The 18,291-nt window shown below is 37.3% G+C and overlaps 1 pseudogene; it reads right to left on the reverse strand.

The window, feature by feature from the left end:
• Positions 1–1,327: 1,327 nt before the first annotated feature.
• Positions 1,328–18,291, reverse strand: part of LOC117283546 — a 52,590-nt pseudogene continuing 35,626 nt past the window's right edge.

The following is an 18,291-nucleotide window of genomic DNA, read 5'->3' on the forward strand; positions in this document are numbered from 1 at the left end:
CAACAATGGAGAAGGGTTCCTTTCTCCCCACATCCCCACCAACATTTGTTATTGATTGATTTCTTGATAGCAACCATTCTTTGTGGGGTGAGGTGGAATCTCATCTGCATCTCTCGAATGACCAGTGATGTGGAGCATTTAATTTGTATAACTTTATTGCTAAGTTTCCTGTCTACGTAAATAGCAGGAAAATGCTACTTTTGGGAAACTGTTAAGTAGTCTATGATTCTCATGTATATTTTGTTTAGTACAAAATTTTAAAATCTTGAAAATAGAGTGGAAAAATATAAATTAAAATATATCTAGTTGAATTAAAAATTGTCATATTAAATACATAAATTCAAGAACGGTTCAACTTAATGTAATTTGTTACAATGGAAAATATGTGGACTAGAACCTTTCTGGACAAAAAGCATTAAAGTAAGGTTGAGCTAAATGGAGAATCCTAGTAGAAAATTTACTTCTTGGATGTGGACTATCAAAAAATAATATGGTGGTGGGGCCATAAAATAAGAGTGTCTGACAGAGGTATAAATGATATTTCCTGAAACCCAAATTGCATATTAGCTAATTATCAAAGTAAGGATGAAAGGTTTATGAAGAGTATTTCATTTTAATGTTTGCACAGAGAGTGACCATAGTGAACTATAATTCTCTAGCTGCATGTAAGGAATGTAAGGAAGAAGTTTGAACTATGTCCCACCCAAAATACATTAGGATCTTGTTCATCTCTTTATAAAAAGAATCAGTTGAAAAACATTTTGAAACTTGTTTTCATTCCTCAAATTTAGTTTTTCATCAATTTTAGTGTTTCACATTTCCCCCAAACATCCCAAAGAGCTGTTGACGTAGAGGATGTGTGTTTGTGTGTGTCAAAGAACTTGTGGAGGAAAGCTGCCCATAGATTTCTATACTGATGCCAACAGCCAGTTTTGTCAACTAACAGGTTACATTTCATGAAAAACTGCAATTCATCCTTTTTTTACAGCAGCCCAATGGCCTCTGCTCGGTAGTGATCTCAGTGTTTCCAGTGTTGATAACGGGGAAGAGTGCCATAGGACTGAGAGATTGTTTGAGAAGATTGTGAGACAAACTTGAACATTGTTTACTCCAGGGGCTCAGGGTTAGCTCGCTAGATGGGTGTGGCCACATTCCTCTTCACATATGAGGTCAAGTTGAGTTTACAGTATGTACAGTGATGTAACTTACAGCTAAAAAAGGTACTCAAGCTTCTTTTCATATCGCATGCTTATTTGGTTACAGATCAAGTTTTAGGAGGACAAAGCATCAGCAATGGAATGGAAGGCTGGGTGTTGGTTTCTTTGCTTTAGTGTAGCCCTTCAATCTTCAGGTAAAGATGACAAAATTCTGTAACACGTGCACTTGAAGTGTTTCTGAGGTGGCATTTTTGTTTCAAACTGCCCACGAGAGATAAGACCCCTCATTCTACATTGGTTCTGGCTCTTCTGATCACTGAGTTGGCTGGTGGATCAAACTTTCTGTGAAGTCGGCCGGGCTGCCAAGCACTCCTGGTAGTGTAACACACATTGGCAGTATTTGACTTACACCAGAACATATGGCACTCAAGGCAGTGTCTGTGATGAATGCAAACTTGTGGACATCCTTCCCAATGACCATAAAGGACAAGAGTTGCCTTCAGCACTGCACCGATATCTCTTCTTCATTCTTCTCACAAATTACTGTCACAGTGGCATCATCCAGGTTCAAGTTCACTGATGGCCAATCCTCCTTGTTGAGGGAGGTCTATGGCACCGGTCAGTGTGTCCATACCAAGGTGCCATACCCAACTACAGCACTTGGAGCTTCTGATCCAGCTCAGTCTTTGCTTTAGAAAATCTGTTTGCAAGGAAACATCAAGAGTCACATTGGTCCTCTCTTGTAGAGAGCTGAAGGTCAGGGCTTCGATATTTTTAAAAATTCTGCATTATCTTGAGGATTTTTGGCAATAGCCTTTGCTGGTGTGTCACATAGAAATAGATGGCTTTGCAAAATTCTTCTATCTTTGTCTCTTGCTACATAAGTAAAGTCCTGCCCATGTCATGGACCATGACCCAAAGAAGGTGCTCAAGATTGGCTGAGAGTATAGCACCATGCAATCCATAGGTCCACCAGGCTGAGCATGGCATTCTCCAGGATCAGGTACATGTCTCTGGCCACTCCCCAAAAACAAACTGTCTGAGATGTCAGTTTTGCAGTAAGAATGCTAAAATGCAGTTTGTTAGACTTGTCTGTCTTTCAATTATTTGGAATAGTTTGGCATTAATTCTTTTAAAGTTTGGTAAAATTCAATAATGTATCTATCCAGTGCTGGGCTTTTCTTTCTTAGGAGACTTACTTCTGATTCAATCTAATTACTTGTTATTAATATATTTATTTTTTTCTAATTATTCAATTTTGAAAGTCCATATGTGTCCAAACTTATCCATTTCTTCTATGTTTTCCAATTTGTTATATACTTTTTCATATTGATCTTTTGTATATTTGTGGTATTAGTTACAATATCTCCATTTTCATCTCTGATTTTATTTATTTGGTCCTTCTCTGCTTTTTTGGTAAATTTAGGTACACATTATGATCACATTCCATTGGGAATTTGTACCCATACATGATATATCTAGGTTCTTGTTTTTTATCCATTTCTTTCCTTCCTTTCCACCCTCCACCCCTCCCTATTTACAAACACTTTGTTTATGTTTTTTTTCCTTCCTTTCTCATCTTTTCCAATATTTTTTCCTTCCCCCCATCCCTCTCCTCTACTTCCCCTTCCCTTTTGGACCTTTGCTTCCTATTTTACATTATATATGATACATTTTGGTCCTCATTTACTCTTGCAGTTTCTCACATGAGAGAAACTATTTACACATTTGTGTCCTATTTATTTCACTTAAGACTATGGCCTCAATGTGCATCCATTTAACTATAAATGCCTCTAGTTTCCCATTCTTTAGGGCTGAGTAGTACTCCATTTTTTTTTTAAACCACATCTTTATCCAGTCACCAGTTGATGGGCATTTGAGCTGTTTCTAAGATTTAGCTATTACAAACTGTCCTGCATGAACATGGGTAGGCATATATCATTGTGGTATGATGCTTTTAAATCTTTTGGGAAGATATTCAGTAGGGGACTAGCTGGATCAAATGGACCTCTAATCCTAGTTCTTTGAGGAATCTTCACACTGTTTTCCGTAGTGGTTGCACCAGTCCACACTCCTGCTAACAGTGGAGAAGTGTTCTTTTCTCCTGATAGCCCCTCCAGCATTTGTGGTTGGTTGATTTCTTGATAGCAGCCATTCTGTTTTGGAGTGAGGTAGAATCTCTGTGTTCTTTTCATCTGCATCTATAGAGTGATCAGTGATGTTAAATTTTTTTCACATATTTATTTGCTGCTTCTACTTCATCTGAGAAATGTCTGTTCATTTCAGAAGCCCATTTTTGGATTGGGTCTTTAAATTTGGGGGTCTAATCCTTTTTTTTTTTTTGGTAACCAGGGATGGAACTCACGTTCTTGAGCTTGCAAGGCAGTTGAAGGGTGGTGGTCTAAATTTTTTAAGTTCTTTAAATATTCTAGTTAGTAGTCTGAAGAACAGCTGGTGAAAAAATTTTCCCATATTGTAGGTTCACACTGTTGGTGGTTTCTCTTTCTGTGAAGAGGCTTTTTAATAAGATGACATCCCAGTTATTGATTCTTTGTACTAGTTTCCATGTGACTGAGGTTTTGTTCATAAAGTCTTTTCCTACACCAATTGTTCAAAGGTTCTACTTAACCTATTTTCTAGCAGGTTTAGTGTTTCTGTTTTAGTATTTAGATCTTCAATCCATTTCAATTTTAGTTTAGTGCATCATGAAAGGTAGGGGTCTAATTTTAATCTTTGGCAAGTTGAGACCCAATTTTTTCCAGCACCATTTATTAAAGTGGTTATCTTTCCTCCAATGAGGTTGTTTGGCTCCTTTGTCAAAGATGAGGTGGCTGAGTGTGTCTGGAGTTGTTTCTGCACCTTCTAATCTGTTCCACTTGTCCTCATGTCCGTTTCTTTGTCAGTACCATGCTGCTTTTATCACAGTAGCTTTGTAGTATAGTATCACATTGGGGATTGTGATACCCCCAGCTTGTCTTTATTGCCTAAAACTGCTTTTGCTATTCTGGGTCTCTTTTTGTTACAAATTAATTTTTGGATTATTTTCTCTAGTTCTGTGAAATGTGCTTTTGGGATTTCAATCTAGATTGCACTGCATCTATATAGCAGTTTTTGAAGTATGGCCATTTTCACTACATTGGTTTTTCCTACCCAGAACTAGGGGTATCTTTCCATTTTTTTGACATCCTCTTTGATTTCTCTTTTCAGAGTACTATAATTTTCAAAGTAGAGGTCTTTTACTTCTTTTGTTCGGTTGATTCCTAGGTATTTCAATTTTTTGCTATTGTTTCCCCAATTTCTCTCTCAGGCAGTCTGTTGTACATGCCCTAGAAGGCTACTAAATTTTGAGTATTGACTTTGTATCCAGGTATTTTACTAAATCTGGTTATTAAGCTTAAGAGTATTTTGGTGGGCCTTTTGTGGTCTTTTATATAGAGTTTCATGTCTTCCACAAATAATGACAGTTTAACTTCTTTCTTTCCTATCTTTATTCCTTTTATTTCTTTTTCTTATCTAATAGCTGTCACTAATGTTTTCAGAACTACATTAAACAGGAGTGGTGATGGTGGGCATCCTTATCTTGCTCCTAATTTTAGTGTGAAAGGTTTTAGTTTTTACCATTTAGTATGATGTTGACTGTGTTTTTTCATGGGTGGCTTCTATCAGGTTGAGATAAAGACCATCTATTCTAATTTTCTCTGTTTTTGAAAACATGAATGGGTGTTGAATTTTGTTGAATGTGTTTTATGCATCTATTGAGATGATCATGTTGTTTTTGTTCTCTTCTCTCTTGATAGTGCATTACATTAATTGATTTTCATATGTTGAACCATGTGTGTATGATCATCTGGTCTGTATGATCTTGATGATCCTCTGCTTTCTGTTTGCCAGTATCTTATTCAGGATTTTTGCATCTATGTTCATTAGGAAGATTGGCCTGTTGCTCTCTTTTTTAATTGAGCCTTTCTCTGCTTTCATCATCAAGGCAATGCTTGCTTCCAGGAATAAATTTGGGAGTATATTAAAGAGTTTGAGAAATAGTGGCATTAGCTCTTCCCTAAATTTCTTGTGGAATCAGTAGTAAACCATTAGGTCTTGAGTTTTCCTTTGTTGTTAAATTTTAAATTATGTTTTCAACTGATATTGGGTTGTTTAGAATTTTTATACCTTCTTGGTTCAACTTTGGTAATTCATAAGTATCTAGAAATCTGTCAATTTCTTCTGTTTTTCATCTTATTGAAGTACAGTTTCTCAAGGTAGGTATTGATGATCCTGTGGATTTCTGTTGGATCTGTTTTAATCTGACCCTTTCAATTCATAATTGCATGGATTTGCACTCTTTCTTTCCTTTTTTGGGTAAGATTGGCTAAGGGTTGGTCAATCTTATTTATTCTTTCCAAGAACTAACTCTTTTCATTCATTGATTTTTTTTGTATCATTCTCTTAGTCTCCATTGTATTTATTTCTTCTCTGATCTTTATAATTTCCTCTCTTGTACAAGATTTGAATTCATCTTGCTCTTCCTTTTCTAGGAGCTTGAGGTTTAGCATCAGGTTTTTAAATTTGAGTTTGCTTTGTTTTCCCAATATGGACATTCACTGCCATGAATTTACCTTGCAAGACTGCTTTCATTGTATCCCATAAATTCTGGTATGGTGTATTGCCATTATCATTTATTTGTAGAAACAGTCCAATTTCATCTGTGACCCTTTGTTTGTTCAGGAGAGTGTTATTTAACGTCCATGTGTTTGTGTAGTTCTCGTGGATTCTTTTGCTATTAATCTCCAACTTCATTGTGCTATGACCTGACAATAAACAAGGGATAACTTCAATTCCTTTACATTTTCTTAAGCATGTTATATGAGCTAGTAGGTGTTCTATTTCAAAAAATGACCTGTATGTAGCTGAGAAGAGCATGTATTCTGGTTTTGTGGGGTAGAACACTGTGTAGATACCTTTTAAGTCCATTTATTCAAAAGTTTGGTTGAGTTTTAGTATATCATTGTTGATTTTTTTTTTGTCTAGTTGATCTGTTTGTGACAGTGGTGTATTGAGGTCCCCCACTAATATTGTATTAATGTTCATTTGATTTTTCATGTCCATTAATATTTGTTTTATATATACTTGGGTGCACTAGTATTTGGTGCATAAATATTAATGATTGTAACTTCCTCCTCTTGGATTGTTCCCTTTACAAGAATATAGTGGCATTCTTTGTCTCTCAGTTAGTTCTGGTTTAAAGTCAACTTTGTCTGCAAGTAGGATAGCTTCCTCTCCTATTTTCTGTGTTCCTGTCACATGAAGTACAGTTTTCCATCCTTTGACTTTCACTCTATGGATTTACATTTGAATCAATGTGTTTCTTATATATAGCATATTGTTGAATCTTGCTTCTTGATCCATTCTGTCAGTCTGTTTGATTGGTAAGTGATATCATCGATATTGATGTTTGTGGCTGATATGTATTGACTTATTCTTGTCATGATATTTTCCTATTGTTGACTCTTTTATCCATTTTGTCCCCCTTCCATTTAATTTCTTGTCATGTCTGATGGCTTCATTCTGTTGGACTTCATGGAGTCATGAGCTTCATTGTCTTTTTTCAGGATATTGTTTACAATTTTTAGAGCGCTGGTTTGGTATCCATGAAGTTCTTCAGGTGTTCTTTTCTTGAAAGTACCTTATTTCTCCATCAGTTTTGAAAGACAGTTTTGCAGGGTACATCAATCTGGGTTAGAGGTTGTTTTCTTTTAGGGCTTGAAATAATTTACTCCAGGCCTTTATCTCTGTCTCTGTCTCTGTCTCTCTCTCTCTCTTTCTTTCCTTTCCTTTCCATTTCTCTCCCTTCCTTCCTTCCTCCCTCCCTCCCCCTCTCTCCCTTTCTCTCTCCCCTCCCTTCCTTCCTTCCTTCCTTCCTTCCTTCCTTCCTTCCTTCCTTCCTTCTTTTCTTTCTTTCTTTCCTTCTCTTTCTTCATACCAGGGATCAAACTCAGCACCTTGCAGTTGTGAGGCAGATGCAGTGCCACTGGGTTAAATCCCCAGCCCAACTCCAGACTCTTCTTAACTTGAGGGTTTATGTTGAGAAATCTGCTGTGATTCTGACAGACTTTCCTCTGTATGTGATTTGATTCTTTTATCTAACTGCTTTTAACATTTTGTTCTTCTGTTGGGTTTCTGTAATTCTGACCTAGGTGTGGATTTTTTTTTATCATGACTAATCAGAGTCCTATATGCCTCATTTATCTGTATGTCAAATTCTTTTGCCCTGCTTGGGAAGTTTTCTGCCATTACTTCTGTGAACAGTTCTTTTTTAATGTCATTTGCACTATCTCTTACTTTTTCATTGACTCTGATCAGTCTTATGTTATTCTTTGCATCATCTAGTACCTGCTGGATTTTTCTCATGGTCCCTTACTATTTTAAAAAACATCTTTCTATTTCGGGTAACTAACTGTAATTCTATCTATCCTGTCCTCACATTGGTTCATTCTGCTCTATATACTTTCAATGGAATTTTAAAACTCTTGGATAGTTGTTTGAATCTGTTTTATGGATTCCATTTCTTTCCTATGCTGGGCCTTCATGGATTCCATCATGTTCCTGAGCTCCTCTTTTTTTTTTTAAATCTGTGCTCTAGTGTTATTAATCATGTCTTTCATTATGGTTGCCATTTCTGTTGTTAATTGAGAAATTATTATTATTATTTTTTTTGGTACCAGGGATTGAACTCAGGTCCTGGCGCTTACGAGGCAGGTGGAAGAAACACTGAGCTAAATCCCCGGTCCTGAGAAATTATTTCTGATTTCATTTTTTCCAGATCCTCTTTCATTGCCAGTTCAGGGAGTCCACGTGGTTGAGTTTCAGGTTGTTCCATCTCATTGCTCCCTAGCTTTCCCTTTGGTTATCTGGAAATCTGACTAGCATCTTGTCTGGGTGACTTCTCATTTCTATTATTTTGTTGTTGATTTTTTTGGTGTAATTTTTGGGTTGCTGCCTATAAAATGCTTATTGCAAGTATCTTTCTCACTAGTATTTAGAACTCCTAGGAGATGGCTACTTCCTGATCATCTTCCAGCATAGTCTGTAATGGCTATTAAGCAATCTCAGTTCTGGCACACTGGGAAAGACACCTGAATAGAACACTCCCTTCATCTTGGCCAAAGTACAATCAGCATCAACAACAGCATTAAATGCAGCCCAGAAAAAAAGCAAACTGTGGAAGCCATTATTCTGACACCTTTACCACATGAACTAGACCCATGGCCACATATCACAGTTAAGGATCAATGAGAAATATGTTTACAATAAGCAAAGTCACCTCACCATTTACGAAGAAGACTTAGAAGGAGTTGGGGGTGGATAGAGAGATAAAAAAAGAAGAAGAGCTTAGAAATAGGACTAGAGGACACGGAAGGATCACGCAAACCTAGGGAAACTGGTGAAGACAGGAGGAAAAGATAGATGGAAGGAGCAAGTACAAAACACAACAACAGTAACAGGGAAACTAGAAACTATTCTTCAAGCATAAGAACAATTGAGAGAGAGACAAAGGAAAGAAAAAAGGAGAGGAAAAATAGGACAATAATAGGAACAAGAAAGGACAGAAGTGAAGAAGAAGAAGCAAGAAGGGAAAACAGAAAGAAAGAAAGAAGGAAAAAAGAAAAAATGGGGGTGTGCTTCAAAGCATAGCTGTCACTGGCAGACAGCATGGGCAGCAGCCTGCAGATCCAAGTCAGATAATCTAATCTCAGTGAGCCCACCATAGTCCACTGAGTTTCAAGCTGGTTTCTGGCTGCAAGGGCAGAATTGAGCTCCCTGATCTCTTGTGGGTTTGAACTCCGAACAATTCTACTGCAGGTTCAAGCTGCTCTTCCCCTTCAGCAAGTTGGGGTCCCAGCAGGAGGTGCTCATCCCACCAGCTCACCAACTGCTGTAGTCTGTTGGGTCTTCACTACAGTGTTTCTCTTATTTCTCCCCATGGACTTCAACTTTCTGACTTCTGGGATTGAGATCTGGGGCCTTTCCTCAATTAACAGTCTTGCCTATGATTCTTGCTCAGGTCCCTCCTCTGTGATCCTGTCTGCACAGCTCTCTCAGCTGCTGTGGAGCCTTTTGCATGTGTCCGCTGTCCCAGTGTGAGGAAGGCGGAGGAAGGATTCCCCTCCTGTCACCAGCCAAGGCCCCTTGTCTCCTCTCCATATCTAGTCTCAGAGCATAATAGTGTCTCCAGCCCTTTTAAGGCCCTGGGTGGACCTGGGAGCAGAGTTTGGCTGGACCCATTCTCTGCTTCACAACATAGATTCTCTCTATTTGGTGACCAGCTGCCAGCAGTCTACTGTGACTGATCATCTCTTCCCTTCTTTCTCTCAGGGTGGCAAAGTGGCCCTGGGAGGAGGGACCAAAAATAAAAGTGTGTGACCTTGCTGCCCTTTGCTTTGGGTGTATGGGGTTTCTACTTTTCCACTTAAATTCCTTCAGTCTGCTGACCAGCTGCCTACAGTCCCAGGCTTCTGCGTCTGCGTGGCTTTTCCCTTCTGTCTCTCTGGTCCACAGTGTGGCCATCTCATTGTCCCTTGGATTTGTCCTGTGTGGGCTGGAGGTCTGGAGCTGCATTTTACTTCTGCATTTTGTCATTTTCTATTTTAAAATTTTAATTTGTTTTCTGTGTTGATGCTTGTAAATTTATGTTAGCAGCTTTATCATTAATATTGAGGCTTCCCTAGGAAATATCTATTCCTCATATATGTTCCCTAGTTGTAACTGATTCTTGGTCCTTGTGTTGAATCCTCCCCATGTTCCAATTTCCCATTTTTAGAAGTAATAAAAGATCACATTTTGATTGACTCTGCAGTCATAACTTATAGCTAAAGAGTCATTTGAATATTATGATGGACCCATTAAGAAAAATTTGCTTCCCTATTCCTACACCAATAGACTTGACCATTCTGCATGTTGGATTATTTGGCTATTTGGAAAATACTTTTATCTATCCATATAAAGATTATGTAGCATATGACTGATTTTGCCCTCCACCCAACCCCATGAAGATTTGTCTTTTCTTATTTCAGTGCTTCTTAGCATTCCCATTAGGGAAAAAAAAATCCAAGGTGAGAATGTAGATTTGTCTTGTTTTGGTATGATTTAATAGGGGTATTTTATGTATGTATGTATGTATGCATGTATGTTTTGTGGTGCTGGAGATTGAGCTCATGGCCTTTACAAATTAGGTCAAATATTCTACAACTGAGACGCATCACCAGCCCTATGGAGGGATTTAAAAATGTGTAACTTCTCTACTCTTTTGCATAGCTATATTAAGAATTGTCTGTTTTAATGCTTTGACAATGTTTATGTCACAAGCAGCTCTTTTATTTGCAGTTTAGATTTATACAATATAAGCTTTTACTGGATAAAAATAACATTTTTTTTTGTTGCTTTGAAAATAGGATAACAAACAACCTTTTCATACATCCAGGAGAGATGGCAATGGGAAATGTAACTTAGTTGTTTGGGAAAAAGACTCTTCCCAAGTGACTGTCATATATCTGGCAATGTGAATTTAAAGGCTTGATTTTACCTCAAGTATCTCTGGCTTCAGGAGTCCTGATCTTAGGTACAAGGGAACCACATATGTAATTCCATGTTCTTATGCTAGCAACTTACTGTAAAAAACTTTTTAAAATTTTGTCTCCATGCATGTGGCCTCAGAGCTATGTTTAAGGGAATCTGCAATAAATGCAACCTATGAAAGTTTGTATACAAGTAATTTGTGAGGAAAACCTGTTTTGAAAACATTAGTATTATTTCTAATTTTATTTTAATAGAAAAACTCTTTAACAGGGCAATCTTAATAAATACTTGGCAAATATTGGTCCATTTTTTTTTGCATGATTGAAGGAACTTAATTTATGCTTTAGTGTTTGGTGAAAACAGACTGAACATTTAAAAAGTTGATAAAGTTGGACTAATAGCCTTAATACCTGAGAAAGTACTTGCTCATTGTATAAGTGGAGTTATGTGGCTCTCTAATAAAGTAGGCCAATGAATAATGAACTGATGTTTTTTTTTGAAAGGCTGGTTTAATACACAGAACGTATTTACTTAATTTTAAATTTTTAGAGTTTTTGATTGTAATGATGTTGGAGATTGAACCCAGGGCCTCATGCATGCTAGGAAAGTGCTATACCACTGGTCTACTTCCCCAGTCTGAGAACCCATTTTTTTGAAAATCCTAAGAACATTTGATTTTATTAAAGCATGTGTCTTGTAAATTTCTCTTTGGAAACATTTTCAGACTTCTGTGGAATTACATAGTATAATTAAAACTTTCTTTAGAAAATGTACTTCATTGTCTAATATTTTCTTGTATTTGTTCCATTAATTTGAATTATTAAGATGTCAAATTTGGCTATGTATATAAATTTCTTCTAACATAATGTAGCTTTTGTGGGTTTCTAACAAAGACCACTTTTCCACATTGAAATATCAGTGCTTATAAGTGATAAATCTAATTAGTAAATATTATAGAAATAATTAGTGGGTAATAGGCCAAATTAATTTATATAATTAAATAAAAATAATTTCAATTAAATAATGGAGAAGCTTTCTAGTATCAAATTCTATTGGATGGGACTGTGACTCTCCTAGTGTGACGGTGAAAACATAGCCCCTGATACTTAAATAGGAGTTGATGATATATTAAAATACATGACAGGAAAGAAAGACTAGTTGGAGGAGTCCTTGTGTGAATAATCCCCCTGTGTCTTTTCTGTTTGCTCTGTGCAGTTCACTTTTCTCGAAGCAGTCATTCTGCCACTGGAGGTCTCTGTTTGTGCAATTTTAGCAGGAAATATGTGTATCATTATTTGTAAGGAGAACCATTCCCTTGGGAAGATCATTGATATTGAATAAAGGAGGCTAATAATCTACATTTCTGTTTTTTATAACTAGAAAAATGTATGTAGCTTTTGGATGTTATAGTTACAGTGTATTTTAGTTAGGACGAGGTTTATGGCCATTATTTGGATATGCATGAGATTAGATGGCTATCCACACTGCAGAATATATAGGCTGCATTTTCATCAGTATTTTTTTTAACCTAAATGATGATGTACCAACTTTAAGTAGCGAATTAATTTTACCTTTTATTTTGCACATAGAATAAAATTATGTATTTTCCTTTGAACTCAATAAAATGAGGGTTTGTAAAAAGTAGAATATTCATTTACAAGCCACTTTTAAATATGATTGCAGACTAACCAAAATTGGGGTTGAAATTATGTAAGTTTTGCTATGTTGAAAATGTTGCTATTCCTAACGATAAGGCCTCATAACCATAGACTTCAGTGTTGAAGGCCCATAATGCAAATAATACTGAGTGAAAAATTACATTACATGAATTAATGTTTGGTGTATGCAGGTAAGGAAGAGCTAGTTGGCTCTGAAAGAAATTTAAGCAGGTAGAGACTGAGGATTAAACCAAAATTTAAAAAAATATTTGCACAAATAAGGCATATGGAAGCTCAAAGACGAGAGAGCCAATTGCACTTCGTATGATAGAACATTTTTGAAGTTTTTACAATAAGTGTGCATTACTTTAAATCTAAACAGATTTTTAAAATCAAAAGCAGTGAAGAATCAGGGCTCAAAGAGTTTCAATGATATTCTGAAGGTCACAGTAATGTAGCTGCAAGAGTAGAGAGGACTTCTGTCCTGAACAACTGCTTTTACGAACTTCACACTCCTTGCTGATTTGTGGATATTGGCAGAGGCAAGCAACTGCTCATTCATTCATAAAAACACAGGAAAGGAGGCATGGAAGGCAAACTTATTGGAAATCTATTCTTGAAAGGAAACTGCTTTTGTAGGAATTATGTTGGATGATCTCTTGGCTTTTTCAAGTATTCATTTTAATGTGGTTAAAATGAAACAAATATGGATACAAAGGGCAGATTTGAAAGAGAAAAATCATTATCCAGAACGCCATCGGAAGATATACATGGCTGGGAGTATTGAAGAAAGAGAAAGTGCTCTGTTTGTGCTGCTCAGTCTGTAGCAATGGATGTCCATGGGCCAATAACCAATGAGAAAATGGTGGAAAGCAGGTTCTCTGTGGGACCAACTTAGTAAGGTGTCCTGTCCATAAGGAAGATGGCTTGTATAAATGTGTACTGGAGTCTTGTGAAGAGATTTTGAAGGTGAATTCCATTAAACACACAGAAACTACATTAAAATCCTTTCTCTATCCATCTCATAATACCTCATATATTTTTGTTTGGCTGTGACTCCAGTTCCCCATAATCCTTCCTCAGAACTCTCTGGAACTCACTCTCCAAACTCAGTCCACAGCTAGCCTTTCCTTTTCTTTGCATGAAACTCTCTCCGTCTTTCTAGTTTAGTTGATTTTTGTCTACTAAAAGGTTTCCTCATTATTTGCAGCACATCAAAAGGCCAGGGAAGCTTACAATGAAGCCTTCTTGGAAAGGAAACCTCGTTGGAAGGAAGGCTTTCTACAAATGCAATAATCAGAAGTAGATGATGTTCAATGGGCCCAGGGTCAAAGAAATAGCAGCTCAACTGTAGGATTCTTAGCAACCAAGATAGATAATGTTGATCTTTAAGTGCTTCAAAAGATCATAGTGCACTGGTTTCATGTAGTAATTTATATGGAAAACTTATTAAAAATGATTACTACATCTCTCTCTTTTTCTGTTCAGAGTATCCCACTGAAGACATATGTCAGGATCTCCACACAGGGAATTCTTTGGATCACTGCCAGGTAGTGCATGAGAGCAGTGTAAGATATGACGGAGAAAGGGTTCATTCATATAATTTTTTCTTTCATTCAATCAGAAAGTGTTCAATAAGACGATGAGGGGCTGAGGACACCATAGTGAATATGATGCTGGGATCCCTCAGGAAAGTAGGTATCAAACACAAACGTTGTGATGAGAAGAGTGATACCTTATGTATACTGATAACTGTGCTGAATATTGTGTTACAAGCTATAATTTTAGTATCATTTGTTTAATCTTTTCAAGAAACTCATTGATCACCTGTGTTCTACAAATGAAGAAACTGAGTGTTACATAACAACTTATCCAAGGTCACATGTTCAGTACATTTTGGATCCAGGATTGAAAACAAAGTTTACTTAGCTTTGATTGAATTATGTAGCCAAGTCATGCTGTTTCCTAGGAGGAAGAGAGGATATGGTAGTGGGGTAGCATCCTGGAAAGGCATGAGGAGGAAGATTCCATCCCACTGTCCAGAAGCTGGTTTCTCAGAGGCAAGTCTTTGAGGTGGGGTCCCAGAGTGCTCCTCTGAGGACCCAGTGAAAGCTGGAAGATAAACAGGCCCCTTGGCCCATCATGTGGGAAACTAGGTAAGTGCCTGAGTATCAGTATGGAAAGCCAGTCCTGGGAGGGGACTGCCATCTCTGTGTGAAGATGGGGATTTGGTGGGATTCTTAATTGCTCTTTTAAGTGCCATAAAAGGAACATAACCCATAATCAGCTGTGACTTCAAAAGAATCTGAGGTTAGGATGCAACTCACTAGCTAAGTGGCCTTCCGTGGCTCAGTTATTTGCATGTAAGTTAAATAATTTCAGGTTAAAGACAAGTAAGCACAGGGTTGTGCACACTGTATTGCTAATATAAGAGTTGTTTAGTCAAGGGGCAGGCACAGAGCACTCTTGTGTCAGTGCTACTATGGCAGGCTGTTTGGGCTCTTGTTTCCTATGTATGAGAATGGAAGCAAATAGATCCTATTGGACTTCTTGCTGCATATTGAATGTTTTTGGTACACTGAGTGGGACATTAGTAATTTTATTTCTGTTTTATTAGTTCCTATAGCTAATTCTTATGGGGAATTTATGCTAAGCAATTTACCTATGTAGGGTGAAAGGGAACTGACTTTCAACAACTAGGCCACGCACGCCCAGAGGTCCGACTGGAGATTTTATTCAGGGGAGCGGAACAGAGAGAGAGAGAGAGAGAGAGAGAGAGAGAAAGGAGGAAGAAAAGAACAAAGAAAGGAAGGTCCTTTTATTGGTTTTGGGCTGGGCTATTGCTTATTCATGAGGAGTGGGCTACTTTTAACCTATCACAGGCCAGGTTGCCTTTTATGGGTTCAGTCCTGCAAAAACAGGTTTTAACTTCTCTGGACCACTGTGGCCTGGGCAGGGGGACTAAAGATAAGGGCATGAAGTCATTTTAAGAGCCAAGAAGCACCAGGAAAATGCAGCCTGTGACGGCAGCATCAGGTCCCTAACATAGGGTATTTTGTACTTAACACAAATCTTCATAGCAGGCACTCTTAATTAATCCTATTTTATAAATAAGACCATTTAGGTTCCAAGATGTAGGTTTCTTGCTCAAGGGCACACACTAGCAGAGCCTGGAGCTGGGTTCTGAGCCCAGTTGTGTCTCCTAAGTCATAAGGGAGGTATTTTTATGAGGTAACTCATTTCACAGGTAGGGTAGAGTAGTGATCAGAGTTTTTCTTCTGTGCCCTTGTGACTCTCCTGCTGTGAGCTTTGTAAGGTACATGCCCTGGTGGTTGTGGAGGACTAGGACCACACACAGAGGCTTGAGGGGTAGATCACCCCACCAGGGCCTGTGTCTCACAGTGACCCATGGATAATCTTCCAGGTGGGTCTGCATGGCTGAGCACATAACTATTGATGGGGTGGGCAGGGGTGGGGGCATCCTGGGAAAGAGCTGATGGGCTACTTGCAGCCCCAGTGGGTTTTCCCTATGTGTACCATAGTTCATGCTCTGAAGTTTGTCTGAAATTTTAAGCAATGCCTCTGGGCCTCTGGGTTCTAGAGGTGAGATGTTAGGAAAGAATGGATATCCAGGAAGTATCAAGTCTTGGGGAACTCTGAAGCTTTCCATGCAAGGAGAGCATCCAGCCACCCAGGCTCCATTGCTTCCTGGAAAGTTTTCTTTCATTTTCTTTTGGATATTCTATCTGACTGGGATTATCACATTTTGATTTTCTTGGCATAGTTCAGAGCTCAGCCCCATGGAAAATGGAAAGCTAGTAGGAATATTCTTTCCCTTCTCAGGGACTTGGAGTCTCATTACTATATAGTTATAGCTTTCCATGATTTATTTTTTAATGTTGTGGTCACACAGAACTGAAGAACATGTAACACTATCATTTTGCTTTCCTGGGATTTCTTTCAGAACTGTTATTGTTTATAGTTTATAACTCACTCTAGTTCCAGAAAAGTATTTGAAGTAGTTTTCAATATGGAATTAATGAATATAGTAAATTTAGACAAGGAATCCAGGCTCATTCTTAATTAAAAGATAATAGAAGTAGAGATTAGCTGGGGCCAATAGATCATTACATCTGAAATTTAGATTTAGCTTTGGATTTCTTAGAGAACAAGGGAAGAGTGATCTGATGGATTTTACAGGCTTTTTAAACTGACAAAAGGAAGCATACAACTTATTTTTGTGGAGAGATTTTTTTTCTTGGAACAAAATAGTAGTAGAAAAAAATGCATACATTTTTTGAGTTAAATAGATTACTCTTGCCCTTTACACAAAAGTAGGTATTTGTGAATAGATGAATAAACATAAACATGCATAGTGGTACTGGTATGTGTGTACACACTTGATACCTACCTACCTACCTATGTACATATTTTAGAAGGGAGGCTAGTGGCCAATCAAAGACATCCACATTCTATTCTCTGGAGTAGGATAATAAGTTAAGTAAGAGTACAAGTTTATTAGCTTACTAATTAAAGATGTGAATCACCTCACTTTAGAATGGGAGATTATTCTGGATTATCTAGGTGGTCAGAATGTAGACACAAGATTTCTTAAGAGAATTATTTAGAAATGGTCAGGGTGATGTAAGAGAGTCAGGGAAGCAGGACAGGCTCTAGACACTGGAAAAAGAAAGGAAGCGGTTTCTCTCCTAAAGTCTTCAGAGAAGTGGCACACCTTGACTGATACCTAGATTTTAGCACCAAGAAAGATAGATCAAACTTTTGACCCACAGAACTGTAAGATAGTAAATATGTGTTAAGTTACTAAATTTATGATGATTTGCTACAAATTTCTTTCAGAACTGTTATTGTTTATAGTTTATAACTTACTCTGGTTCCAGAAAAGTATTTGAAGTAGTTTTCAATATGGAATTAATGAATATAGTAAATTTAGACAAGGAATCCAGGCTCATTCTTAATTAAAAGATAATAGAAGTAGAGATTAGCTGGGACCAATAGATCATTACATCTGAAATTTAGATTTAGCTTTGGATTTCTTAGAGAACAAGGGAAGAGTGATCTGATGGAATTTACAGGCTTTTTAAACTGACAAAAGGAAGCATACAACTTATTTTTGTGGAGAGATTTTTTTTCTTGGAACAAAATAGTAGTAGAAAAAATGCATACATTTTTTGAGTTAAATAGATTACTCTTGCCCTTTACACAAAAGTAGGTATTTGTGAACAGATGAATAAACATAAACATGCATAGTGGTACTGGTATGTGTGTACACACTTGATACCTACCTACCTACCTATGTACATATTTTAGAAGGGAGGCTAGTGGCCAATCAAAGACATCCACATTCTATTCTCTGGAGTAGGATAATAAGTTAAGTAAGAGTACAAGTTTATTAGCTTACTAATTAAAGATGTGAATCACCTCACTTTAGAATGGGAGATTATTCTGGATTATCTAGGTGGTCAGAATGTAGACACAAGATTTCTTAAGAGAATTATTTAGAAATGGTCAGGGTGATGTAAGAGAGTCAGGGAAGCAGGACAGGCTCTAGACACTGGAAAAAGAAAGGAAGCGGTTTCTCTCCTAAAGTCTTCAGAGAAGTGGCACACCTTGACTGATACCTAGATTTTAGCACCAAGAAAGATAGATCAAACTTTTGACCCACAGAACTGTAAGATAGTAAATATGTGTTAAGTTACTAAATTTATGATGATTTGCTACATCAGGAATAGAAGCTATTACACACACACACACACACACACACACACACAAATAAATGAAGTATGACAGAAAAAGAATAGAAAGAACAAAAAGACAAAAATGTCAGTGAAGAAATTTCCATAGGGAATTAAGTTAATGCAGTTAATGCAGTTTGATTGCAGAGA

The sequence above is a fragment of the Fukomys damarensis genome, unplaced genomic scaffold (assembly GCF_012274545.1).
Source record: "Fukomys damarensis isolate Sample0158 unplaced genomic scaffold, DMR_v1.0_HiC HiC_scaffold_27, whole genome shotgun sequence".
NCBI lineage: Eukaryota > Metazoa > Chordata > Mammalia > Rodentia > Bathyergidae > Fukomys > Fukomys damarensis.